This window comes from Heliangelus exortis, chromosome 15 (assembly GCF_036169615.1).
Source record: "Heliangelus exortis chromosome 15, bHelExo1.hap1, whole genome shotgun sequence".
Classification (NCBI taxonomy): Eukaryota; Metazoa; Chordata; class Aves; order Apodiformes; family Trochilidae; genus Heliangelus; species Heliangelus exortis.
This window is the reverse complement of record NC_092436.1, coordinates 9,216,816-9,244,379: the sequence shown is the minus strand read 5'-3', so window position 1 is coordinate 9,244,379 and position 27,564 is coordinate 9,216,816. Positions and strand designations below refer to the sequence as shown.

Here is a 27,564-nt window from a genome sequence, read left to right as displayed (position 1 = left end):
CTTAGTGTTGCTGTTTAATGCTCACAGTTAGGTTTTATCACTCATTTTTAGCCTGGTTTGATCTTCATTTCAACAAGGCCCAGTTGCTGTATCTCAGTCATATGCAGTGCACTTCTCTTCTAAGAACTGAATGAGTTGCATCTTGTCTGGATGATATCTCTGGATAAATTCCATGCAGAAAGCATGAGGCAGCCACAACCAGGGCCAGAATTCTCTCAAAACCACCAGGGGTTGTTTTTTTTCCAATACTATACATGCAAATGCAGAAGACAAAGCGAGCCATTTTTTTTATTTGCAGTTTCCAAGTACAAAGGCTTGGACCTGGACATGTTGATTAGGAAACCAATCTAAAATTAAACTTACCTAACCTGACCTTACAATTAAGCTTGATACCTAAGCATCGTGGGAACGATCCCCATGCCTGGAGCTATTGCCTGTTGTGAGCTGGGTTGTTTCCCTGTCTGAGGGTAGTACTGTGCTGTTCTCTGAAGGGCTGTGTGAGTCACATCTTCTATGAGTTATTCTATCATTCTATCATCTTCTCCTCATACGTATTGAGGAGGAAAAATAAGAAGGGTATATAAAAAGACAAAGGCAAAACTTATTAGGAGTCCCTGTAAACTTGTGGGGCTCTCCATATGATGTTCTAGTTGAGAAATTAAACACTTCCAACTTCTTTCATCTGGGCTACAACAGTGGAATGTCTCTTCCTTGTGTTAGTGGTGTAATCTACAGGATGAAAACCTTCACAGATGGACTGGCTGATGCAATGGACATTCTTTTCTTAAATTCCTTCTCACTTTTATAATTTTCTTTCATTTCCCACAAGATGGGCTGAATAGTGACCATTACTGAGCTACTACTTCCTGTGCTGTGTAACTTACAAAAATGCTCTAATTCAGTGTGGTGAGATTTTGTTCCAGAATAATCAGTGGCACAATGCAGTTAGAAGAAAAAAAGGCAGACATGAAAAAGAATGACACTCCCCCTCCAAAAACCCTCCAAACAGCTTTAGAATGTGTTTGTGCTTTTAAAAACAAATAAACAAACAAAACCCACTTGGATGTCATACTTTACTTTTTGACCAATGTCATTAAGTTAATGGGTTTTTTTTTTCTCCCCACAGTTTATACAATGATACAGCTTTTCTGACTGTCTTGGAACTTGTTTGTGCCTTTGGCTTCTGGAGTTTTTAAAACTTGTTTTAGTTTTTATTACAAATGCTTTTTTAAAAGTGAAGGCCTTTTAGGAATGCAGGAAAATATTTGTTTTGAAGGCCTGCTTTCACCTTCATTGCTTTCTTTGGCCAAAGCTCATCAGTTATTCAAATTCACAAAGTTCTAGGACTTCAGATTTTATTTCCACAACCCTACTTGGTAGGTTAGAGATTAAAACTTTTCTGGATCCTCTCTGCCTTTCTCCAAAGACAGTTTTTGGTGACGTGGTTTTAAACTCTAGTTACATCGAGTGTCCCAGTTATTGCTGGATCAGAGAAGTAAAGTCAGAGCAGTTGAATTTACAATGACCATGTGTCTAGGACTTGGAAGAGCTTTGTGGAAAACAAAAGTCTAGTTTTTATAAAAGAGGGCATTTTCTTTTCCTGTGTTATGGGGATGCATTGTCCCAGCCAAGAACCTGGAAGACATTAAAGGAGATGTGAGTGTCACAAACACTGAGGTGTTTAATTTTTCTAATGGGCTCACTGTACTTTCAGACAGAATGAGGTGGAACTGTGACCCACAAGTAGGTATTAAGGTGACATTTTGTTTATCCAGGAACAACAGTGATTTGCAAGAGTCCTCAGCTCTCATGAGATATGTGTGTGAGGAAAACATAAAATTTTATGTTTTGATGTTTTCCAATAAAAGAAAGATATCTCAATCTTGGAGTGAAATTTTGACATTCACCGGTCCAAAGAGTTTGCCTTAGGCCTCCCCAAACTCACACACTCTCCTTTTATTTATTTATTTTTAAATTTTATTTAGTTGTCTTTGTTTTTCACAGTTGCCTGATAGGTCTCCAGCATTTATTCTGTCTCACAGAGAGTCCAACTGAATGTATGATTGCTCTGCCTCCTGTACCTGTACCAACAGTGGTGTAATGGCACTGGCAGATGCTTTATTGTCAAATATATTTGCAAAGTCTTGGGCAAGCACACTGAGCCTGAGCTGAAACTCCCACTGCTGTCAGCTGTACTTCTATGCTAACCAGATCAGGTAACAGCAACACTTTAAGCTGAAGCCTTTCATAGAGGTTTCTGTTCCATCTTTCTTTAGACTCTTTTCAGGTGTTGCACTAGATCATATCTCCCCTTCCCACTTGCCTAGGACCATGACCTCTGAATGACTTACTCTCTGTTTTAGGTACATTTTCCCAATTGTTTTTGAAGTATAGCTTGCAGCCTACTCTACAAGGTGAACAAAAACCCAGGCTGACTGAAACAACTCACTCAGGGACTTGCAAGCAGGTGGGGTCAGGCTAAGAAATGAGTCCATGGTTATTGAATCCCAGTGAAGTTCTCTTTCTACTTCTAGAGGAAGGTAGAGGACTTCTGGATCTTCCAAAAGAACATCATTCTGTTGGGACTGTAGTTTGAACTCAACTTTTTAAACCTGGGTGTTGGAAGCAAGATAAATCAATTCATACTTTGTCCTTCTAAGCAGTGACACTTTCAGAAGTGATGTCTGTCCTCAGCTTCCAGACCTGCACCTACCCAGTCCCTCTGCAAAACACATCCTCTATTTTGAAGCCTAAATAGCCCTGCTGTGCCTATAGACCTCATGGATATTTGTGAATCTGGAGCCAAACTGTGGTCTCTAAGGGCCACTGGTACCTCTTCAACTTGGAACATCAATGTCAAATATTATTACATGTTTCAGGCAACTTTTAGGCTTTGATCAGTTGAGGTTTTCTTGGGGAATGAAAGAGAACAGAGCCCATCCATACCTTGTCCCAGCTCAGATAAGCCATGGCAGAAGGAGGTAAGCAAGCTCCTGATTTATTATTGGTGATGTGTAACATGATGCAACTGCTACACAAAAGAAGATGAGGCTACATTTGTATATTGAATGATTTCTAGCTGAATATCCGTTCAGTTTTGTCCTTTTCTGCTTATTCATCACAGGTACACAGACCATTATTTCCTTTGTCATATTTTGAATCCAGATTAGTAACCGAGTTGTTAAAAGCTGTTAATCCATTGGATTCTATTTACCTTTCAGGGCTCATCAAATGCATAATAAAACTCAGTGTCCAGCTTATCAGTTAACTGAAATTTATTAGAGAATACACGTAATAATGTTATTGTCTCCTTGAGTGAGTGAGTGTATAAGTATTTCCAAGGTAAATGCAAATATGCTTTCTAAGAGCATTTCTGCCATTAAAATCTTATCTTGCCAATACTCCTGGCAAGCTAGCACAAAAGGTGTGTAAGCATGGAAGGAGCAAATCTATATAAATATTCAATAACATCCATGTTAACTCTCCATTTAGCTGGACTTCTGCATTCCTGTTAATTGGGAAGGCATTGAGTCTGTGCAAAACCTCAGTTCTTGTGTGCTCTCCTGGGGCCACTGAATGGAAGGAGTAACTCCTGCAATCACAGTGTTGTGAAGGTTGGCAGCATCCTCTGCAGATCATCTGGTCTGGTTCTGCCCCTGCAAGCAAGGATGGCTAAAGAAGGTTTTTCAGAAGGGTCATGTAGAATGTCTGCAAGACAGTTACAAGAGACTTCACAACCTCTCAGGGCAACTTGTTCCATTGTTCAATCCCCCTTCATGGTAAAACCACTTTTTTTCATGTGTGTTTACACGGAGTTCCCTGTATTTCCCTGTGCCCATTGCCCCTCGTGCTTTCACTGTATGCCAGGGAGGAGATTTTAACTTTCTTCTTTTCTCCCCTCATCACATATTTCTCCACTAAGCTTTGTATCCCTGCAGTTATGCAATTCCCTTAACACTTCACCATTCATTTAAAAATAGGATTTTTTGCTTTCTTGGTCAGAGGGCCATTTAACATTTTTACTCTAAAGGCACAGGAGCCAGGAGGAAGGTAGGGTTTGGATTAGAAATGACATCCAGTCCCCTGCTGAACACACTGGCAGCTCTCCTCTGCATGGAGCAATGCACACCCATGGCACTGTGGTGTTATCACAAAATAAGATTAAGCAATTAACTTTTGTTCTGCTTCCACATGTGTACTAAATCCTTGGATGAGTGAACGTCAGCATGTGTGTGATAGAGAAAGGTGAATTTGCTTGTGTAGCTCATGCTGAGGCAGTTGTCTCAATTTCTCCTCCTCCTCCTTTTTGTCTTCTCCACACCCCTTGCCTTATTATAACTTGGCTAAGGACAGAGAAAATGTTGGCTTCCCTGGTCAGTTAGTGCAGTGGCAACGATTTATTTACTGATTTATTTATTTATTTTTAATTAGTCCTAATTAAGAAGTTGTCCTCATGATTTGTGGCTTTGTATACTGGAAAGCAGGCCAAAGGCTGTCTGATTTCATTTCTGTAAAAGAATGTAACTCCAGTTTCTTGCCAGTTTATACCATTCCCCATGCCGGGCAGTAGATAATTTCTCATGGTCCCAAAGCTTTCAACAATACTCCATTATGTTTCATGACTCATAAATGGGCTGGTGCCCATGGAAAGCCATGTGTCTCAGTGCAGGCAGCACAGCTCCCCACAGTATGTTTGAACCGATTTCATAGCCTCCAGACCTAGCATGGTTTATTATTTTCATGACTTGCTCACTGTTCTCATTGTTGCTAAGGCCACATTGCATCAGTAGCAAGGAATAAAATTAAAGGCACTGATGTATTTCGATGCAAAATTAAAAGCACGATTATATGGAGTTTGAAATGAATGCAGAAGAAAACAAGATCAAAGGGAAGACTCCACTAAGTTCAGATCTAACAGCTTGGAGATAAGGAGCTCATATATACTGCAGAGACAGCTGATAGATAAGGGAATATTACCCAGCCTGATAGAGCTGTGGTGATTATTGCTGGTTTAGCTGGGCACTCGGGGCTCTGATGATGGATGTTGCACGTCCTCTCTATTAGATCAGAATAAACTGAAGGATTAGAAAGATATGAAGAAAAATCTTGAGTCTTCTCTTGCAACCTTTGTTCAATGGAGTTGGATCAATGAAGCCAACTGTTCCTTGCATAATTACCATTTCTTGCTTCTTACAGCCTGCTAAGTAGTGTGCAAATATACATGAAGCCACAGCCCTGAGCTCTACACCTGAGTAAAGGTTGGGCGGTTACAGTGTCATATTTATGGCCTGATCTTGCTTTTATTAATGCTCATGGAAGAACTGCTGGTTGGCTTCTTTCCTCAGGATTTTTTAATCCTATTGTGATTTCCTGGGGTTTTGATTCAGTTGGCATGATCTCAGCAGCCTTGTGATATGGGGAGGTCTGTTCCAGAGGGGCTATTTTGGAATGGAAGCCAAAAGGGGATCAGTTTAGGAGGGCTGAATGGAGAAGTTTTGTCTGCTGTTGTAAAGCTGTTTTGTGATACTCAGATAACTTATTGAAACTGCTGCCAGGTACTGATGCAAGCATGACTGTGGAAAGAGCTGCTTGAGTAATAGGAACAATAGAATTCGAAAAGAAAAAATTATTTATCTTTTTGTTGTAGCTCGGATAATAAAAACAAGTGAGTATGCATTATTTGCCTGGTTAGATTTGCTTTCAGAGTCCTGTATTCCAGGGCAGGACAATATTTAGATTGTAATACTGAAGACTTACTTATTTCTAAACAATAATCTCTTTCTTTCATATCTTTGTTCTCTCTGTAATGGAACCATTTATCCAGTGTTAGATATTTGAATATTTTAAAAATTATTATTTCAATTAGCCTCAAAAGAGTGTGCATAAAGTATTTTAAAATGCATATACTTTTTGAAGTTGCACTTCATTACATAATTTCCCATTTATTCTTTCTTCTCATTTAGCCAGTTACCAGATCTTTAATGTACATATTTATTTGGGAGGGTTGAATACATTTGGTCTAGTGAAAGAAAAGTATGTTCTATAAACAGATCTGTTCCTTCAGCAGAGCTTCATTAGTTTAGTTATTTAGGTTTTTTTTTTTTTTTTTTTTGCAAGAAGCTGCAGCAGTAACATTGGAAATATGCTTGGTTTCTTGAAACAATAACTGGGCATTTGTACAGAAAACAGAGAGTCAAGTCAGGAAGCTTGAAGAAGTAAAGCATGTGTGGATCTGTTGTGATGCCAAATGATTCATTTAGTGAGCTGTGGTTAATGATTATAATGACTATATGTGGTAATCCTGCTACCACCCTCACCTCCCCCTTCCTCTCTCGCCCCTTTTTCCCGTGAAAAAGGCAAGCAAAAAAAAAAATATCCCCCAGCAGACAGTATCAAACCCAGCATTAGGCAGGCTTGGCTGGCAGCAGGTTGTGTGTTTACCATCCTCAGCAAGATTCAGAATCAGTTTGAGAGTCCAGGTTTCCTGCAGCCTGGCCCATGCTCTTGGCTCCCACTGATTTTCCATAAGCTGCAAGAGGGAAAATTCCCCACTGTGGCCCAAGTTTGATGACTGCAAGCTATGGAGGACTCAGTCCCTAGCTGTAATTAAAAGTACCTTCCTATCAGTTTGTGTAGCTGGAGCCAAAGGAGCTGGAGTCATTCTCTGATGCTGACAGAGGCAGGAACAGTAATTAATTAGCTAGATGAACTTCTCCATCGTGCAGAGTCTGCTCCTGTGGCCATAGACAGGTTTCATTGTAAAGCAAAGGGGAGATTTATTTATAAAAGCTTAAGGCAAAGGTACAGATAGATAGGTAAAAGTTTTGGAAACAACCTAAAATCCTTGTAGTGTGTAGGAGCCTGGGGAGCTGTTTGCCCAATTTTCATGCAGAATGCCCTCCTTCCATCCCACCTCTGACCAACTCTAGACTATCTACCTGCAGAGACATGCTCCTTGGGGATTTTTCTCCCAGTTCAAATGCAAATGCTATGCTGATAGCTTGCTCAGGAGGTTGGCAGTAAGCTTTACTCCCAGTGCAGTTACAGGAAGGTTTTTCCCAGCAGCAGAGGCAATTTAAGTTTTGCCCCCACCTTCGGCCACTTGCTCTTGGCACTCTAACACTCAGGTCATGGCCCCCTCTGTGGTGCTGAGGCAGCAGTTTGTGGAGACACGGAGTGATCCCAAAATAAAACCAACTGACCCTACTGCTATCCAGAAGAAGTTTCCCTGGTCCAGTTTATCTCATAACCAATTGCATCAGCACATGGAAACAGAAGGCAAACTGAGGTGCAGGGATGGGAACAGAAGACCTGGTCAGGCAGTAAAGTGATAACTTCTTGGGCTCTACTTTTTCCTGTAAAACCTGTGTAGTTAAATCTTCAGGTTATGGTGGTACCAGATGTGTGCATCCAGAGGCACTAAACTGATGTAGAACAGGGATAGGAATGCAGTCATCTTCCCATTGACCACAAGATGCAGAATCCATACTGGTTTTGCTGGTTTATTTCAGCTGTATGCTGGTGACAGGAGGATGGAAAATACTTGATCCAGCACCAAGTTAGAGTGGTGTGGACAGGTGGAATCTGATCTGGCATAAAGCTTGCTGATACAAAGTGGACATGTTGAAAAGTTTTGAACAAATTTGAACCAGCAGAGCTCTACATGTCCCGTGTTTCATCCCATGTGGCTGTGGCATTTTTTCTCAGGATACAGCCTGGGCTCAGTTTATCATCAGACCACGGCATGGAGATCTCACTCTTTTTCCCCTGTCACAGCTCTATATGCAAGTCCCTATGTATCCTTATCACTGAATTTCTATGCCTCCCGTGTCATCAAAAACATGATTAAAAGCATGGGCACTTCACTACACCTTGCTTGGCTTCTCAGAGACTGTACAAGGCCTTTAGGTGTGCAGCTGAAACAGCTGTGTCTTACTGTCAGGATCTGGGATTCCTGAGATGGAAAAACCAAGCCGTCTGCTCAAAGGCTGAGAAAGGTGAAAGATTTGGTTCTGTCACTGAGGTGAAGTTCAGAGGCAGGAGGCAGCCTGAAAATGGGAGTGTTTAATGCAGAAATTGTGGAGCTCATGCCCTTGACATGTGGCTTGTGCAGAAGCAGTTTATTCATTTATCCAAAACACAGGCTTTACAACATCTTCTCTGAAAACTGTTCCAGAAATTCTGTTTGGTTCTGATATTTCTCTCCATGCTGTATAGTTCCTGGCCCAGCTGGACAAAGCTGCCTCTTGGCAGGGAAGGAAGCTTCGATTCTGATGTCCATCAGGACCAGAGCCTCTCCCATGAGGCTGCTGCTGAGGAGATGCAGAGCTGAGGGTGGCCAGACAGTAGCTGTTAGAGAGCAATTACTGTCATGGATCAGATTTGCTAATGTAATGAGTTGATGCCTAAATAAAATTAGTTAGAACCTAGTTAAAATAGCCCACTGTGTCTGAGGAGTGATATAAGCTGATGCCTTCAGATATGCATTGAAAACTGATTTCTGTCTGAAGGATCTGAAAATGTGAACTGCTGCCTGACTACAAAATGTTATTGAATAAATGTCAAAATGGGTGAAAATACAGGCCCAGACATTGAAATAGTCTGGGAGGGTTGTTTTCAAGCACAAGGGCTATAAGGTTGAATGCATAATGAGGAGATAGGTGCAAAATGTTTATTAGGTACATTTTTCTGAGGGGTACCTGATGTATCCATGTATCCATAGTCCCAGTGCTTGAATAGGCAAGTTTGTGTTAGTGTGAGCATTAGGTCTGGAATAGTATTTTTAATGATGATCTTTAGGCATGAAAGACAACACACAATGACTCCTGTTTCCCTTTTCCTCTACTTTCTTATGATTAGTTAAAGGTACCTGCAACTGCCTTGTTCCCTTAAAGCTACCTTCACCTCCTTCAAACAAACTTAATATGCTTTGCTGGACAACAACCAAGTTTATATTTGTGCCAGCACCCCAAGCTTGTGCTGACTTGTACCTTTGTGGCAATAACTGCTAATGAGTGCAAATGTGTTCCTGGAAAACCCTTGATGCTGGAGAGACATCTCTGGCTGGAATGATGCTTCTGGCTATAAAATAGCTGAACACCAGCTCCTTGCTCAGTGCAAAAACCCCACCAACCAACCAACCAAACAAAAAACCCTCAGGAAGTCTGCTCACTTATTAATTTTCAAGTGCCCCCTGACCCCTGACTGCAAGGCCTGCAGTTGAAACTCCAAAGATTATTTTTTTATGCCAGTGTTGCAAAAATTGCTGTATTCTTTTATCAGCTCAGAAGCAAACCCTGCTCTTCCTATATGCAAAGGGCTGTCATGATACAACAGATGGAACTGAGGGCTGACCATCAAGAAGCAAGTCCTGCAAAACCCAGAAGGTAGTGGGAGGAGGAGTGGTATTTGGAAGGCTGTTTGGGTTGGTGACATGAGAGTTTTTGTGTTCCAGTGCTGACCTGTAGGTTTATGCATTACTGCCTAATCAAAACTAAGAAATGGGGTGTATTTATTGCTTAAGTATATTGGGTACTTACTTGTTGTAGGCTTTTTCTGCAAAGTTTTTTGTTACTCTTGCCACCAGTGGTGCTGTGCTGGTGAGCTGGAGGTCAGGTTTTTTCTGTCTAGTCTCCCAGTTCCTTCTTTGAACAGATTTCTTCCTTTTTCTGGGCCAATGGCTCTGACCAAGTAATTTAGAAACTGATTTAAAGCAGTGAGAGTCGTGTGATTTTTGCTACATTCCATTTGTCCTTGTAGTCATGTTGGAAGATCAAGACACCACAAGCCAATATTGCCTGGCTGGTGAGTGCTCTCAAGATGAATTCAGCTGTAGTAGCTTCTTGAACACACAGTGGGGCTGGCAAGGGCCAACAGCAGAGGCATTTGGTCTCTCATACCAAAAACTGGGTATTAGAATTAGAAACAGCTTAAGAATTACCTGTGAAGAAGGATTTGGGATGGATATGTGCTAACCAGGCAGCATTCCTGGTGGAATCCCTGCACTATGTTATTGCCCTGGGCTTTCCCTCAAGCATCTTCTCCACTGCCATGGTGATGAGGCTGCTGAAGACAATGGAGGGGAAAACACATGGTGCTGTCCACCTACCCTGCTCCTTACCACAGAATTCAGCTGCCACCATCAGGCATGAAGACCCAGCTCTGCTCCTGCTGAGGCTATGGGAGACTGCTCAGCTTTAGGGCAGCTGGACCTGAGCAGGAAGAGAATGGGCACATGGAAAAAAGTAATACTCCCCTACAAAAAAAAAAAAAAAAAGCAAAAAACCAAGCCAAAAAACCAAAGCAAAGCAAAACCCAACAACTTCAAAATTCTCAATCAAACAAAAAAACCAACCATGAAGTCAGGCTGCCAGGTATTGTAAACTGGGCTTACTCCTAACAGCTGAGCAGCTGTCTCCTATTCACACAAATTCACAGTTGGCTTTTTCTTTCTGCATTTATTTTGCCATCTATGTGGTGATTTTTAAATATTTATTTATTTATTTATTTATTTATTTATTTTTAAGTACATGAGCTTCATCACCTTTGGCTTTGAGGGTTTTACTGATGCAGCAAAATGGACTTTCATCCCCTCTTGAATCTGGAAGGAGACGAAGATTAAAGGCTCTCATCATCTCTAGATCTGTTTGGCAGTTATGGTCCATCTCAGGGATCCATAACTCCTCCAGCACTGTGAACAAAAAATTCTTGACTGTTTTAAAAATCTATTTGTACCAGGCACTTCACCACTTTCACTTTACCTGTGTTCACAGAAATGTATTAAACCATTTCAATACCATCAAGCTGTTCTAGGTTGACCTACCCTAGAGGAGGTACTGGCAGACTCTGAACCCTAACCCTAACCTATAACTTCATTAGCTGTTGGTCATGAGACCTACATGGGCCAGAGGAATTTCTTTCTTGGTCTGGGTACCACTGGATTGTATGAGATGAGTTTAAGGTGCCTCATTTCAGTATCTTAGGAGTTGAAGAACCATATAAATTTGCTCCCTTTACTTTTTTCAGCTGTGTGGAGTGGCATATAAAATTTTCTTATCTCCTATTCTGTCATTGCCAGAAACAGTTGATCGGAACGATAAACAGTAACAAAATATTAAAAAGAGGGAACAGCTGTTTCCAGTGATGAGTAATAGGGTGGAAGGAAAGCAACAGATCAGGATATTTTCACAGCTGGGCAAAGGTGTAGTTTTGTTTTTTGCAGCTCTCTCCATTGTCAGAAAAGTATCTCCAGATGCAGTGGAATGGGCAGGGACAAGCATTGGGCTGAGGCTGGAGCTGGTCCTTGGTCCCCTCCTGCCTAGGAAAGGCCTTTGCTACAGGTAGCTGGTGGGAGTGGAGTGATCCAGGTGGCAGCTCTCCATCTCCTGCTTCACAGTAGTAATTCAGGGGGAAGGTGGATTATAGGGTCCTTGGTTTTAGTGAGAGTCAGTGTACTGCTTGGACACCAAACCTAAGGACTGCTCTTGAAGCAGTGTTTTCAATCCTGGCTTCCCCAGTCTGGCAGCAAAAATCCTGGCACAAACTTTTCAAATAGACTGTAATTTCTGTGTGAATTGATGCAGCTACTTCTGAACAAGATTTTTGGGAGTGGCACTTGAGCACAAGCAGTCAATATTTGTACATTACAGCATTAAGCTCTTCTCAGTAGAATAATTATCTAATAGCACAGTACAGCTTGGAAGTGGGAAGTCAAATACTTTTTGCCTGCTGTTACCTTAGTTACTGTGTCTATACATTGGGGATAGAATGAGAACCCCCTACAACAGACCTGTGGAGCTGTTGCAAGTGTTTGAAGAGCTCTGCAAACATTTATTAAAAAGTTCTCTGATGAAAGTAATTATGAACATACGAAGTGTTAAGATCTTTCTGTAGACTTGGCTGCTGTGAAAGGGACTGGAATAGAAGAAGCCGGATCTCAGCGTTGAGAAACTATTGAAAGCAGAATTTGAAAGGGAATGGTTGTATGTTAAACTGTAACTATGAGAGATTTTATATATCTAAAGAAAAAGCAGGTCCTGTGATATTGATACAATATGCCAGGCTTTTTCCCACTCTGCCAAGCCAAACAAATTTATTTCCTGGTAGAGATTCTGAGAAATACATTCTTATCTTCTATATAAGATGTGCTTTAATTATTATTATCCATTGCAGGCTGCCAGAAGTACAGACATATGTATCTCCCATAGAAGCTATTTAAAACACATTCAGGAGGAAGAGGAGTTCACAAACAGTTCACATAAACTCAGAATTTAGACCCAGAACACCCCATCTCCTACCCTATTTGTCTCTCTTTTATTTTTTCTTTTAAATTACAAGGTAGGCAGTGACTACCTACCTCCCTGTGCCTGTATAGTGCCCCCAAGCCCTCATTCTTGGCTTTCTGGCAGTGCTGTGTTAAAAATGTTTCATAATAATAAAGCTTCCAGTGTTAATGGTAAGGCAAGAAGAGTGGAGGTTTCTTGACTGTAACTGGCTTGCAGTCCTCTGCAGTAGCCAGTGGTAACAGGGACATCGTGCCAAGATGTGGCAGCAGCTACACCCAGACAGCCTTCAGACTGTAAGGGACAGTAGACTGGGTTATGTAGTTCTAATATCACCAAACTGGAAAAAAAAAATGAAGCCAGGTACTTGATTTTTATACTACTGTATATATTCTTTTTATTGGGAGACTAGATTTAAAAAAAATAGCATCTATTTGGAAAAGTCCAAGCCAAGTCACAAACTTAGGAGGACGGGCGTGGGCAGATATGTTCATGGAACAAAGTGGCTGTCTGAGTTGGCCAAATAGACTTAAGCAATTATATCTAAGAGTGGAGCTACCTACGTAAGTGAAAAATGAAGAGTATTTCTGTCACTCATGACTTGGTGCAGAAATCAAAGAGGGGAAGCTAAGTTACCATCGCATGCAAGAAACCCTGAGATCTGGTGTGTTCCAAGAAGTTCAAAGATGCTTTGTCCTGACTGCTGGGAATTCAAACAAACATCTTAGGTGATTTACATGTCATGCCAGACAGGCCCAACAATTGGAAACAGAACTACTCCCTGCCATGTGGAGAAGCTGTCTTATTAACCCTATTTTTAGGGGGGGAAAAGTCTGTAATCAAGGTATTTTGAAGGGTCTTTTTAGCCAGAATAATGATGTCAAAGTAGAAGGGACCTTAGGAAGGCAAATCCCAAATGTGTGATGAGGGACATGTGGTTAAATACAGAGGACTCTTGGACAACTCAGCCTTAAGTGATGATGGCAAGAATATACCCTGGAAAAAGGTGTCACTATCCCTACTCATATGTTTCAATATAGGGTGTCCTTTCAAATTGTAGTAGTGTTATAGAAACACCGTAAGAGCATTGTAGGGCTTTTCACAATGAACCTCTGCTCTGTGAACCTCACCTTGCTGTAGAAGTCTCTCTAATTGCCTTTCATTGGTTCATTTCTGAAAATATTTCCTTTTCCATTGGCTGCTGTTTCAGTGCAAAGGCAATTACTGATCTCTCTCTGTAGGTATCATGTGCATCAGGTTAAATGACAGATAAATGAAACCTGTTGAGAGCTGCTTTAGATTTGCTTGCACATATATTTCCACACATTTACAAAACTGTGTTTTTAGTCTTATTTCCTTAAACCATTGTCAGCATCCTTAAGTATAAGGCAGGTGACTTATAAGCTGTAGTTCTAGCCAGCTGCTTAATGACACCAGCTCATCAAGGAGGCTCAGTTGTAAAATACAGCACAAAAAGGCTGAACTGAGTACTGAGATTCTTGGTTGATTTAGTGATACAAATACATTCATTTCAGTGAAAAGCAGGTAAAGGATCCAAGCATAAATGTTGGTTACATATCAAATATCTTGAAATGCAAACCCATTAACTTTAATAAATATTCAAGGTATACCATAAAGGACAATAAGAAAGGATAAATTATTGCCCCTTCCCACAACAGGGAAGTTGGAACTAGATGATCTTTAAGGTCCTTTCCAATACCAAGCATCCTGTGAAATCCAAGTCTGTGGAATTATCTGCTAAAGGAAGGTAAGGAAATCCCCCATTATATTCAAGTGAAATAATAAAAATGCTATGCCATACCTAAGTGGAATCACAGGGAGTGACAGATAGGTAAGTCAGAGATTTATAAGATATCCATGGATAGTTTCCATCATGAACAACTGCCAGTAAAGCAACTTTTAAGCTTGGATGAAGAGTGAAGTTTTGAAACCAAGAGTCTGGGGGTGTGTGATTCACTTGACCAAATGCAGAGATCTCCATCTGTCCTCACTGTCTAGACTGCCATTACAGTCAGCAAAGGGAAAACAGGCATTTCTAGGGCATGATTTGTCTTCTCCTAAAATAGTCATCTGGGATATGCCAGGCAACTGCTTGGAGACAAAAGTCCAATGATGACTTAGCAGTATGGAAATTCATGAGCTGGGAAACTGTGTTCTGTAATTCAGAACTGAATTCTGAAAACTAAGGTTTTTCAATCCATACATTGAGAACCATAAATCATGAGGCTTCCAGAACCATAAACTGAAAGCCCTGGCTGAGGGCTTCATCAGAGGTCACCTCAGACCTGCAAGGCTGAGCTGCTTCCTGCACATCAACTGTGATGGGAGCCATGGTGCAGCTGGCCCATCTCTCCCACTTGGAAAAATCTCCTTCTGTGGGACAATTTAGTCTTCAGTGGTTACTTTCCAGCCCATTTTCAATCACTCCTTCCCAAAGAAAGTCTTTTGCCAGTAATTATAAATGAGCCTGTCAAAATTAGCCAGAGGGGGGCACTTTTGAGCTATGGAGACCTCCTGGCCATTGAGGCTGAAGGTGCTGATTGTCCCATCAGTTTTATTTGCTGGACACTTCCTTAAAATCCTCCAGCAGTAGGCTTGGTTCAGTGTTTGTCCTGAGCACAGGTGATGGTGGGGTCTATTCTCTCTCAGATTTTTCATCCTCTTGGCTTGCCATTTGTGGTTATGTCTGCTGGGAGGGGACAAGAGCCAATGCTCTTGTCTATGGAGGATGATGGATTTGTGCTGCAGAGTTTGGGTGTGAATGAAGGCATTGGTGCCTCACTTCCAGGCTCTGTGTGCCAGGAGCTTGTCCTGCAGGAGGTGGCTGGGCTGATATCCTGGGATATTTCTGTGCTAGTGAGCTAAACAGGACACAAGCTGCAGGGCTGCTACACAGCTTTTGCAGCGTTAACACCCTGGTGGCAATCTTATGGCCTAGGCCTGCTGTTGCTCTGCTAGATGATGTCCAGGCATTTTTGAAGCTAACGTGGCCAAAGACTGCTTTTAATTGGGAATATTGCCATAATGCTCTCCTTTCGCCAGGAAGAGCATCATCTCTGTGGGCACGGGTGGTGCCACGTCACTCAGCTTCAGCACCAGAAAGCAGGTCTTGGCCTTTAAAGGTTGGCAGTGTGAGGGTTGCTTTGATATCCATTGACTTGTGTTGATTTGGAGGTGTGGGCCCTGTCACTCCAAGCTCCTGGCTTCATCTGGGACATTGTTCCCTAGGAAAGGTTGGCCCACTGGATTGCCCAGCAGTGAGGTTGGAGATCTGCTTAGCAGCCGTTCCTGCAGAGAAGGATTTTCAGGGAAAGTATTTAAAACATTAGCAGTGGGGGGTGGTGTGGAAATTGCAGAGAAAGTAAAATCTGTACGTATTGTACATATGTTTGCTTTAAAGAGAGGGTGACCCCTGCTGAGCTTCTTGGCACTGAAAGCCCGGCCAATGAGGACATCACCAGATGGGTTCATTACCAAGGCATTTTCATTATCACCCCTTGGGGCCAGCCCCTCGTTGTCCTCCTGGTTGGAGCATGGGAAGGAACACTCTGTTCTGAATTCATGGAACCATGAGAACACGGGGGGGAAGTGCTTGTTTCTGGGACAGAAAAGTCCTGGTGACCGATCACGCCGCACGAGCTCACGTGAGCAGCTGAAGGCCGGCACGCTGGTCCCTCAGCCCCCCTCCCTCAGCCTCTATGTGGAAGTCCATGGAATTCAAATGTGCTATTAAGATCCAGTAAATGCCAGTGAAAATCTGGTTCATCTCAGATGAGGCTCCCCTGGCATGACCCTATCAGGACGTTCATTCCAGTGGAGCTCACTGGAACTGGTACAAGGACAACATGAGCAGACAGAACATAAGCAAACCCAGTAAGCCTTGGTTAATCCAACCTGAAGGAATTCCCTACTGGAAATGAACTAATGCCTTGAATTCATCCTGACTTACATTGTAGTGTCCTCTGAAAGCGGCAAAATGGTGATTTTCAGGACTCAGACTCTTTTAAAAACTGTATTTGCAGAAACAAAAGCATCAGTTTAACTGCTTGTGCTTTGGTTCTTCCCTAGAGACCTGTTATGCATTTTGCAAGCTCTTACCTTTCCCAAAAGTCAGTTGCAAGAATATATAAGCAAACATAAGACTTTGCCTCCCTTGGTCAGGTTACACTGGTGCCCAAGATTGGTTTCTTCATCTAGTGTTGATCTCACCTGTTTTATTCTTTAAGTGTGGGTTTGTGACCCTGGATTTGTGGAATAACGGCTCTAAAATCAGTGTGGGTGAAGACCCATAGGTTGGTTGAAGACCTATTAACGATTTTGAGTTAGGATTTTGTGGATTGTGAGTGACCCTTTTCTGCCTCAAACAATTCCTACACTGTGGAGAACTTGTGTGCTAGACTTGGAAGTGTGCACAGTGGAATTTCTGTCACCTCTTTCCCAATTATTATTGTTTACACATGAAGCCACCTGTCTTCTTGGTACCTTGCCATGGTGAAAAGAAGTTTCTTTCCATGTTCCCAAGAGAAGAAGGCTGGTAAAAGGGGAAGGCATTTTAACATTTAGGAAGGAAAAGCAAATACATATTGCAACAGACATGGAAGGGTCAGAATGGACTGAATGTTCCTAAACCTTTATGGTAATTTGCTTCAGTAATTTCCAACATAATTAAGAAGCTGATACTGAAGCCATTATTGCTATGAGTCAGGCTTGCAAGATCTACAGCTACAGCACACATAGCTGTAGGCTGTCCATATTCTGCATTTAAATGCTATTAGTTTAGAAATAGTTACTAGAAATATGTCTGATAAAGGCAAGGTTAGAGCAATACAGATGTACAAGGCTGATAACATGCTCCAGCTGTGGGGAAATGAGGGAAGTTTTATGCACACCTGAGGTCTCTGCAGCCATCTCTGCCCCCAGGAATATGTCAAATTAATCTTGAGAGATTTTTTTTTTTTAGTTTGCTGTGTCCTGGCTGTTTCTTTCTTGCTGGTTCTGCCTTTTCTGCACTGTGGATATGAGGGAGCAAATCAATGTTCAGCTTGGTGAAGGCAGATGAAGCAAAGGTCACCTCTTTCCCATGCCTATTATCTGTCCAAAACAGTGTTGCTGTCTTCTGCCCACATTGATTTCCATGAGGGCTGTTGGATATTGAGAGCAAGCTATATCCCACTGAGGTGCCTAAATAGGGATGCAGATTTTACATGTTTTCTTTTTGAGCATCATGGACCTGTTATTAGACAGATGGTTGATATGAACAGATTTAAGCCCTGAAATTGTTTCTGAGTTCTCGCCTTGAAAATTTGCTAGTCACTGTTTCTCCTTTTTTTTTTTTTTTTTTTTTTTTTTTTTTTTTTTTTTTAACAGAATAGGAAATACTGAATGATGGGGAATATGGTTCAACTGCCATCTACTGCTGCTTGATTTCTTTTCCTTCAAGCAGAGGATTTTGCCCAGTTCCCTCTCAAAGGTTTTCCCCAGGCAGTGGCAGAGCCCCTTGCCATCATGGGTGACAATGGGTACCTCTGAGAAGAGCCCTTTGCTTCGTGGTATAAAGAGCTGGATAATCTCACTTGACTGAGATATGTAAATGAAAGCTGTGGAGAGCCATTCAGATTTAGAGGAATGACCCCTGAAGGGGCTGATTTGGGCAGTGCTGTACAGGGTGGCTTCTGACCACTGCCCTGGAGCTGCTGCAGCTATAGCAGGTCTGGCTTAAAGGAGCTGCTGGTGGAACAAAAAGTTTCCTCTGTCCCTGGCATCAACTGAGATACTGAGAGCTATTGACCCAGCACAGAATGGGGATGGGATGGGAAGGAGATTTTTTTGGACAAGAACTTTGAGAAATTCTGCAGGAAGAAGTTCTGCAAAAAAGTGTATTTAATGTTGGTTTCTGCTCAGATGTAAATGCTCGTGGTTTGCAAAGTTTGTTCAAGAAGGGTTCAGTCGTGTAACTCCATCATGATGGACACAGGAGGCATCTTACTCCTTTACATAAAAAAGATTTGAACTGGGCAAAATAGCTGCCTGCTGCCAGTGGAAGTGAACTCTGAGTGTTGGCTCACTTCAGTTTGCACCAGGTTCAGTAATAATAAATGTGTGTATTTTGTGCTCCCAGTAATAACCCAATTAAAGGCACTTTGAAAGGAGATAGTGCTTGATCTTTTTGTTGAAGAGTTTTCCAAAATACAGAACCTAAGAGAAAAGAACAAATTCTTTGGAGCTCACATCATTAATAATGTCTGCACAGAGCAAACAGACCTTGGTTCAATAGGTTCTTGCTCTCCTTTGCACTACTTATGGGAGGATTAGAGAAGTACAACTAAGAAATCCTGTGCACACAAACTTTTTTTTTTTTCTTTCCTTATGTGGCCACAGCAGTAGATAAAACATTTGTTTAAATCTTGTGAAGTTATTAGAACTCCTCTGGCTAAAATTCCTACTCCAAAAAGGGCCTTGTAGCATTGAGAGATCCCCCCTGTTTGTCAGGTCTCAGCCTGGAGACACTCTGAGCATTGCTCACTCACATGGTTTAAAACTTCTGAAACTTTCTCTTCTATGGTCATCCATAAGTGTGGATCCAGATTACACCAAACTTGTGAGTGTTGGTGGCTGAAGCTTTGCTCTCCTGATTTGACCTCACGTGTACCAACTTTGAATGTGATTTGTTAAAAAAATAACATCAAGGTAGTACTGAAGTATGAGAAATTAATATCTAGTATAGGGAGAATATGGAACTAGAAGAAATCATAGTAGTCATTCTGGGAGATCCTGGGGTAAGAAATGAACTGAGAAGGATCTGAAAGACCCTGGGCTGTTCAAAGAAATTATTAAGATGTTTTCATACTCTACCTGCAAAAACATAGTGGACTGTAATTTAGATGCATTTTTCTGGTTTTGACTAGGATGGTGAGTGTAGGATCTCTGAACTGATCAAACCTCTCTAACAGCTGGTATGACACATTTGTGGTCAGACTTGTGTAAAAATAAAAAAAAAAGGAAAAAGATGAAAGTGGTGAGGAAATGGGACTGGATAGCATGAGTATTGTTGGAAACAGAGGACAGTGAAGTATTGTGAATGAGTGAAGTATTATTTTTTTCAGTATTCCCTTTCATTTTAAAAAAAACAACAAATAAAAAAACCCTCATAACCCAAAAAACCCAACCCAAAAATCCAAAACCACACACGAAAAAGGCTTCTGGTTAGGCTAGCAGTATCTGCAAGCTCCAGAGATCCATAGTCTTAATAGGTGACTCCAGAAGAAGATGTGCTACTTTCTTTACTTGGAATGGAGTGGGAGACAGATGATGAGAGAAAAAAATCCGTACAGTGTGATAGAGGAAAAAAAAAGCAAACTTTAGTATGGGAGAGTCATGCTGGGAAAAACATGAAGAAGTCATAAGGACGTTGCTGTTATTTGTTCCAGAACTTAATATTCTAGACAAAGAGGACAGTTCTCTGTATTTCTTTGTGTGACATTATTGTGTATTTGGGTATATTTGCTGGTGACCTGGAGTTTTGGATGGGCATTGATTGGAAAATTTTTCCTTTTAGAGACTGTTTCCTTGATTCCTTTCAGATCCTGTTGCATAATAGGACAAAATTAACTCTTCCAAGAAAGGAAAACTGGGGCCTTATTTCTGTGATAATGCCAATAATAATAGTTACTATTTTCTTGTCCAAACATTATTTCAACACAAATGACATTTTGTACAAAATATATTTTTTTCCAAAAATATTTAAATTCTTTTTTAAATGCAGTGGGGATTTTGACATTGATTTAATGATTGTTGTATCAGGCCCTTGAACAAAAAAAGGCAGAATGTTCTCCTTTGGTCCTTCTGTTTATCTTCTTGCTCTTGTTATCTCAATTTCAGTGAAACTTTTCTGTACAAGGAGAAAGTTGCTGTCCCATCCTCAGAACCTCTGGTGACCTTTGCTTGTTTGATACACATGAGCATAACTGCAGTTACTTTTTTTTGGCACATATGTACAAGTAGTTGAAACAAATTTTTCTGTCCTGGTGTCAAATACAGACAAGTAGATGTCTTCTTACAGATCTGGGTGATGAAGTGGCAGATGTCAGTTCACTGTTCCTATCATAAAAAATCCTGGTTAATGTTTGCATTTCTCTTTGTTTATACCTAAACTGGTGAGAAGAAGCTGCTGTGCCACACATCCAAATTTCTGCTTGCCAGTGTCACCTTTCCTTGCCTTTCCTGTGTTATTAACAAATGGAAGGGCAATATCTGGAGCTATTGGCAGGATCTGTGCTGTGGGTGGTGCAGTCCATGTCCCTGATTCTCTGGCCTTTCAGCCAGGAGCTGTGTGAACTCCTTCTCTCCATGTGCACTTGGGTGTCTTTCTAAAAGAAACAAGGCCATGGAGATAGGTTTTATCTTGATGGTTGGGGAGGACATGTGGGCACCCCAGGTTTTATTTTGATGGCTGGGGAGGACATGTGGGCACCCCACATCCTGAACTATGGGGTGAACAGAGGAGCTATGCCTGGCCCTGTTCTGTGGGCATGGCCTATGGGAACCTCTCAGTTTCACAGGAGAGGAAGTATGGGAAGGAGAAGACTGGAGATGTAAAAATGTTTTAGGAATCAATTTGCTTCAAGAACAAATCTGCAAACTTCTGCAGGATCTGGGGAAACGGTCTGTAAAATGATGTGTTTCAAACACCAAATTAATGGACTGTGTTTACTGCCTGAATAATAATCAGTATGGCCTGATAGGCCTTCAGCTGTATACTGTGGTTGAAATGACTTGGCCATGTCTTCCATTCATAGAGATTCCCCTCTGCAGAGGTATCTGGTGTGTGTGTGCTGTGCTGACATAGCACAGGCTCTGTTGCTGTCCAGTACAGAGCAGCTGAGAGGTTAGAAATAGTCATAGAAATATGATGAAAGGAGATAACAATAAATGAGTTTTCCTATTTGGTCACTAGCAAAGAGTGATATTTCCTGCAGCCAGCCAGATGCTGGCTAAATGAGCAAACCTTGCAATGTTGCACTCTCAGTCTAAGTGAGGGAGTGCCAGGAGTAAGGACCATCCTTAGAGGGGCCCCGGCCTTACCATGGAGTCCTCCTTGGGTGCATCACAGATAATTCCAAGTGCTGCAGTAAGACAGAGTCACACCTCAGACCTTTCCAGATCTTATAGGAAACAGCTAATATCAGGAACCCCATGCATATGTTGTCAGAGCTGCCTAACTCCCCTTGTAGGCAAACTGCAAGCTGAATAACTAAAACCTTGCATCAGACCTGGAAAACAAACGTTCTGTTTCATACCCCATCACCATCCCCGGTACAGAGAGCAGGGATAATGCTTCAGCTGGCAGCCTAGGCCAGGAGGTTTAACAGAATGCAGTTTATTCTTCCATGACTCTCAGTCTTGGAGTGCTGACAGCCAGAGACTAGAAGTGGGCCAAAGAAACTGATGCTGGATGTGAGTCAGGTACAAGGCTGATTTCAGCTTGGGTTTAATATTACTGAAATACCACAGGTGGTTTCTGTTAGGATTTGGCCTCATATGGCAAGACTGAAGTCAGGTCAGCTGTTCAGTGAGATCCAGCATTGAATTCTCATGAGCATGGTGAGCTGAGTGAGATTTCAGTCACACCTGAAGCAAAAAATAGTCCCTTTCCTGTTTGGGTGTTAACTTGGGACCAGAAATCATAGGGACTGGTGAAAAGTGTACATAGACATAAGAGTGGGATTGGATGTACACACAGTTCAGTTTTCTTTAGCTTAAATGGGATTTGTACAAATGAGCTTCAGCACAGGTCTGACATTGGGTCCTGTGACTGGAGGTTGACCCTATGCCCTCTCACTCCAAGAGTGGTTGTTTTATCAACTTCCAGTTGGTTGCAAAGGAACCTCGAGGTGAATTTTAAGAAAAGCTGTGAGAATTTTAGAGGCTGAGTGAGAAACTGCAGCAGCTCAGCAGCAGCTCATAAGTTATGGCCATAAATGCTTTGAGGCTGAGCCATTTGTGAGCCTTCCACAGCCCACCAGAGATGGGTGCTGAGACACTTTTCATGCAGTTGGCTCTGGCTCATCCCATGCTTTTTGGACCTGCAGTGCCTGTGGCTGTTCTGACAGTGTTCTGACCCACCAATGTAGAAGGAGGGACTTCCCAAGTTGTTCAGGGACCCAGTTTGCTAAGTGTTGATCAGCTTTAGCTCAGGAGAAGTGCTAGAGAATGGAGCAAGATGGAATTGGAACCATGGTTAGGTATGAGCAGAATGCCATCCCACTCCCATACTTCAAACACTGTACCACAAAGCAAGGGTGATTTCTGTGCTTTCTGAGGCAAGGCATAGAATAGGAGAAAAGTGGTTTTGTGCTGGGTCAAGGTAATAAGGCAGGAGCCTGGAGAAACCTGTTGGTGGGACATAGGGACTAGAGTTACATCGTGAAACTTTGATGCCACAAGACTCTGGAGAATGAGTCATGTCACAGCTTCTCTCTTGTTTGTCATGAAGTAACTTCAGAATTTCTCCCCTGTTTTATCAACATAGAAAGTACACTGGCTGGCAGTTCCTCTGATATTCTTCACTTATACTTTGCAGATATTAAAGAGAGACTATGAGCTGGAATTGACAGCCTCTTGTGTAGATCTATGTGGCACCACTTGGTCATTTCCTAGCCCAAATTCTGAGCAAGTCTTCCCTCAAATCACACAGACTGTGAAATACAAGCAGCAAAGCTCTCTGAGAAGAAAGTAGGAATTGACAAATGTTCTATAGCAAGGGAAGATGCACTGGAATTAAGATGGAAGGAGTGAAGTGTTTCCTTGTCAGTTGGGAGCCCAGAGGAGTCTATAATGGCTGCAGGGGCTAAGAGGTGGCACCAACCACATCCTTGATTTTCCAGGCTCAGCATTAGGAGGCACTAACCCTTGTTTAAGCTTCATCTCTGCTATGTAACTGGCCAACTCAGGGACTGGTGATTTGGTCCTGTATGGTCATGAATTAGCTACTTGATTAGCTCATTTGCATTTGTGGCCATGGATTAATAATTATATTCTAATCTCAATTAGTTTGACAGCAAAAAAAGGTGACAGTTATTTCAAGGAGATGCTGGCTGGTTAATTAATTTCTAGTCAGTAAGCAACATAGAGGGCTGTGTTTGGTTGGGGTTTTTTTGGTTTCTGTTTGTGTGTGTGTTTCAGCAGCACCGGTCAGAGGTACAGAGATTTTGAGTGATTTGATGGTTCTGGTTCTAAAAGACCTTTCTCCTTCACACCAGTTTGATTTTAAATAGTCAGTCTGCCCTCTTACCCCTCCTCCCCACGCAGAGAGGACTTGGAAGAGTCTGAAGCTCAGCGTCTGGTTTTTGCTATCCTTAGCCAGTAAAATAATCGAATATGGCTTCCAAAATACACAAACTGCGCAAGGGCTTTTTTTTTTTACCAAAGGCTGCTTTTTGCAGAGTCATTTTTTGCTTATAACTATGTACCAGCAAAGTCTGAGGCAACTAGAAGATGGATTTGTGGAGCCAGAGAGGTGGTTTGGTGTTTGTTTTTGTTTTTTTTTTTTTTTTCTTTAAACCTCTTCAAATTTTGCCTGTATTTCTAAGATTGAATCATAAACAAAAAGAGTTTCTACCAAACAAAAAAACAGAGAAGTGCAAATCCTTATCCTCCAGCCCTGGGTTTACCCAGGTATGCAACAAAATAGCTTTATCACTGAAGCATCCATTGTGTTAGAAAGCCTTGTTTACACGAGCTTAAGTCCCTGGCTGATGGATAGAGCTGTTCAAATTTCCTTCAGTCATTCCCACTATGGACTGTATATTCAAGGGAAAATCCTCACCGCAATACTGGACATGCCACGCTCTTAGCAGACTGACGTTTATTAACTAATACAAAGTTGCAAATGATGTACCAACACAGCTCAACAAAAGAGCCCAGTGTTGAGCCTAAATCAAGGTCCTAAATCATAAGCCATGGTGTGACAAACTGCACAATGTTTGCCAGTACTTTTAAAATGGGGCTTTCTTGCCAGGCTGAGAATCTGTAGAGCCTGGCCAAAGAAAACAATGGGAGGGAGCCAGGGTTCTCCCAAGCCTTGGCATGAAATCCACAATAGTAGCTTTGGCTGAGGTCCATGGACTTGAGCACATGCTCCATAAGGTCACTTCAGAACACCATAATTACTTGGTATTTACTTCAGTGAATTTTGCAGACAAAAATAATAATAATTAAAAGAAGAAAAAAAAAAAAAAAGTGCCACCAACACAGTTTAAGGACTCTGTTATGATCCCAGACCTCGCTGTCTCCGAGTGCCCTGTCTCTAGGACTGCATGATGGAGCAGGGCTAGCGTGGTGCAAGCAGCTAAATAATAGCAGTGATGATAAGTAATACAGCATGCTTGGAGAGAGAGAGTGGACTTTATGTCCTGGCTTGTCTTCAAACTTGTCAGCAGTGTTTGTCACTGCCACTCAGTGGCTGTTTACTGACCTTTGGGGGTTGAATTCGGGGGTCAGTGTTGAGTTCATCTGAGGCGAGCATTTGCTTTTTCAAACAGCCTCTTCTCTGCATCCTCTCCTTGTTGGCAGTCCTGCTGGAGAAGTCAAGATCTGAGCAGATCTTCAGGACTGGAGAACAGCCACAAATCCAGAGTCTGTTTCTGAGCAGCTTGGAGTGGGACAGGGGGACTGAAAAGCCAAGCTTTTTCTGAATTTCAGAACCTGCACTGGATGGCCCAAAGAAACCTCTGGTCCAAATTCATCTGGTCCTGAAGCTTACAGTTCAGGATGTTTGCTAGTGGGACCCCATATGTTTCTTACCCCTAGGAATGTTCCCTCTAGGAAAGGTGAAGTGGGGCTGAGAAACCTTGTCCTGCCTCTGCCCAGGGCTTTCTGAGTCGGCCTCAACTCAATACACTCAGTTCTTACTATTTAGATTTAAAAAAAGAAACCATATTTGATTATATTCAGCATTTTTCTTTCACATTTTTCTTGTCACTTTCAGAACTCCTCTGAAGGCCAGAGGAAACCTTTCTGTTCATCATATTTAATATTTTAGTGCTTCATAGAGTCTTTAGACAAAAATGTCCAACATGCACATGTCTTTTGGCAGCTCTGCTTGTGGCCTCTGTCCTGTCTCTGGCCTTGAGAAGTAAAAGAATGAAAGGGAAAAAACCCAACCCTAAAACTGGGTCAGCTTCGTTCTCTCTGGTTTTGCTAGTAGCTCCATTTGGGATTTATGCATTGATAGAGAAGTAGGGAACAATATCTACCCCAAGCATATGTCCTTGAAAAAGAATGTCACATCTTAATTTTCTTAGGTTGGCAATGCCTGCATTCCACATTCTCTGTGATGTAGAACTAATGAAGATAGAAGTGCAAGAAAACCTATAATCAAATCCAGTACATACCAGGCATAGTACACCAGGAAGCACAGCCATATGAAACCTCATGGTGCTGGAAGAAAAATCCAGGCCATGCAGCCACGACAGTCCTGTGTTTCTAGCTGGTGATTTTTTAGGCAGAGTTCTGCATCCACAGAAAAAGAAAACCAAGCAAAAGTGCTTCCTGGCACAGCTTTGTGTCAAATACTTGTGCTCAGTGATATTCGGAGAGAGGCTCAAATATGCAGAAGCACGGTTGTTAGAAAAGACTAAAGGCGTGAATTGAACATTTTCTTCTGGTCGTTCAGGATCCGTTTCCCTGTGCTTTAATTCCCTGTGTAAATCCCAGGAGCTTTGCACACATAAGCTCTGTATTGCTGATACCATGGTGATGATTAGTAACCCCGAAAGAGCCCAACCCTTTGGGCCAGGACACTGAGAGCCCAGGCTCTCTGGTGCCAGCAGTCTCCTATCTGCCTGTTCCCACCTGTTTTCCTTTGGTTTAGGGCAGAGATTCCTCCCAGGAGAAGAATTCTGAGGGTTTTTTAAAAAGAATTCTGCACTCACAGTGACTTGCACAGCGAGATCCAGGTATCTGAGGGGGGTTCCTGTGGAAGTGCCTATAGCAGTAGGGGTAGAAATAATAGTAATAATACCAACAATAGCTTAAATGAACAGCTGATGGGAGAGAAGCAGAAATGTGATGTGACTTTCCAGGTGTCACATAACAGCTCGGTGTCAGAGCCTGGAAAATAAAACCCTTCTGTGTTCTGTCAGTCCTGTGCTCTGGGCTGGAGAGGACAGCACTGTCTGGTGACATTTGATCTGCACTGATTTACATCTGTGCAGAGTCAGGGAGAAAGAAATAAATAATACAGATCATTCTTTGTAACTGTGGATTTCCATTTTTACTGAGTTATTTTAAGCCCTAACCTTAAAATCCTTTTAACCTTCAATCCTGTTAAACCTAACCCTGTAAATCCTGTTATTTTCTATCCCCATACTATTGTAACCTCGCCAGTATTTTAGCTGCCTTGTGCTTTAAGAAAGTGACTAGTTGTTCAGGCATTAACCCAGAAGCTGGGAAATGTTTCTAATTTCCAAGTCCCCATTGATTTCAAAGATCCCCTGATAGTCACTTTGCTTCTGTGTCTTTAGGTGCTCACTCGTAATAATAGGAATCTCAACTTGCTTGACAAATTTTGGATAATTGCACAGAAATTTGGAGGTGCCCCATATTTCTTAGTTCTTGGTTTTTAGTATCAGAATTTTTAAACATTATTGATTTGCAGATGCCACCCATCACTTATGATGTCCTTGACAGGACACTTCCAGGCATCTGGGACCTACTCTGGGTTTCTTTACCATCACATGTTCCAGTTTTCGCTAGGAAGTTTTTTGTCCTTGTGCATAGTGGTCCCCCACCCTCCTCTTGAAAATGTTTGATTGTGAGTCCATCCTCTAACGATATTAATCATCCAAAGTAAAAGTGAAATGTTCACCTGGTATCAGCTCCTCTCACTGTGGGGTCACTTTGTGGGTTCCTGCTCCCTTCCTCCCAAGCTTGCTTGATGAGCTCCTGTTGAGAATAATGTTTCTTCATCTTCCCCTCATCTTGGCCTTGAAGGGAGTCACTCTGGGGACTGTCACAGCGTTGTGGTGCTCTAATTTTGCTGGAGTATTACAGTCAACACCTGCTTGATGTTAGCTTTGGCAGGGCCAGGATCATATCAGTTGCCACTCTCCCAAGCTGAAGGAGAACCTCCACAGCCTCTGGTTATTTACCTGTCACTAACCCAGTGAATGAACCCATGTTTACACAGGGAAAAGCACAAAAGTGGTTAATCTGAGATGGTTGGACAGGCATCTCTGCCTGTCAGCTTTACATCCCTTCCAGA

At 42.0% G+C, this 27,564-nt stretch overlaps 1 long non-coding RNA gene across 2 annotated transcripts; it reads right to left on the bottom strand.

The window, feature by feature from the left end:
* Positions 1-9,737: 9,737 nt before the first annotated feature.
* LOC139803149 (uncharacterized) lies at positions 9,738-27,320 on the bottom strand. 2 transcript variants are annotated; one of them, XR_011728899.1, is made up of 3 exons: positions 27,169-27,320; positions 24,775-24,877; positions 9,738-10,211 (listed from the first exon to the last, which is right to left on the bottom strand). It is a non-coding gene; the product is annotated as an uncharacterized lncRNA (long non-coding RNA). The 2 variants fall into 2 exon arrangements; XR_011728898.1 differs by having other exon boundaries at positions 24,775-24,874.
* Positions 27,321-27,564: the final 244 nt, after the last annotated feature.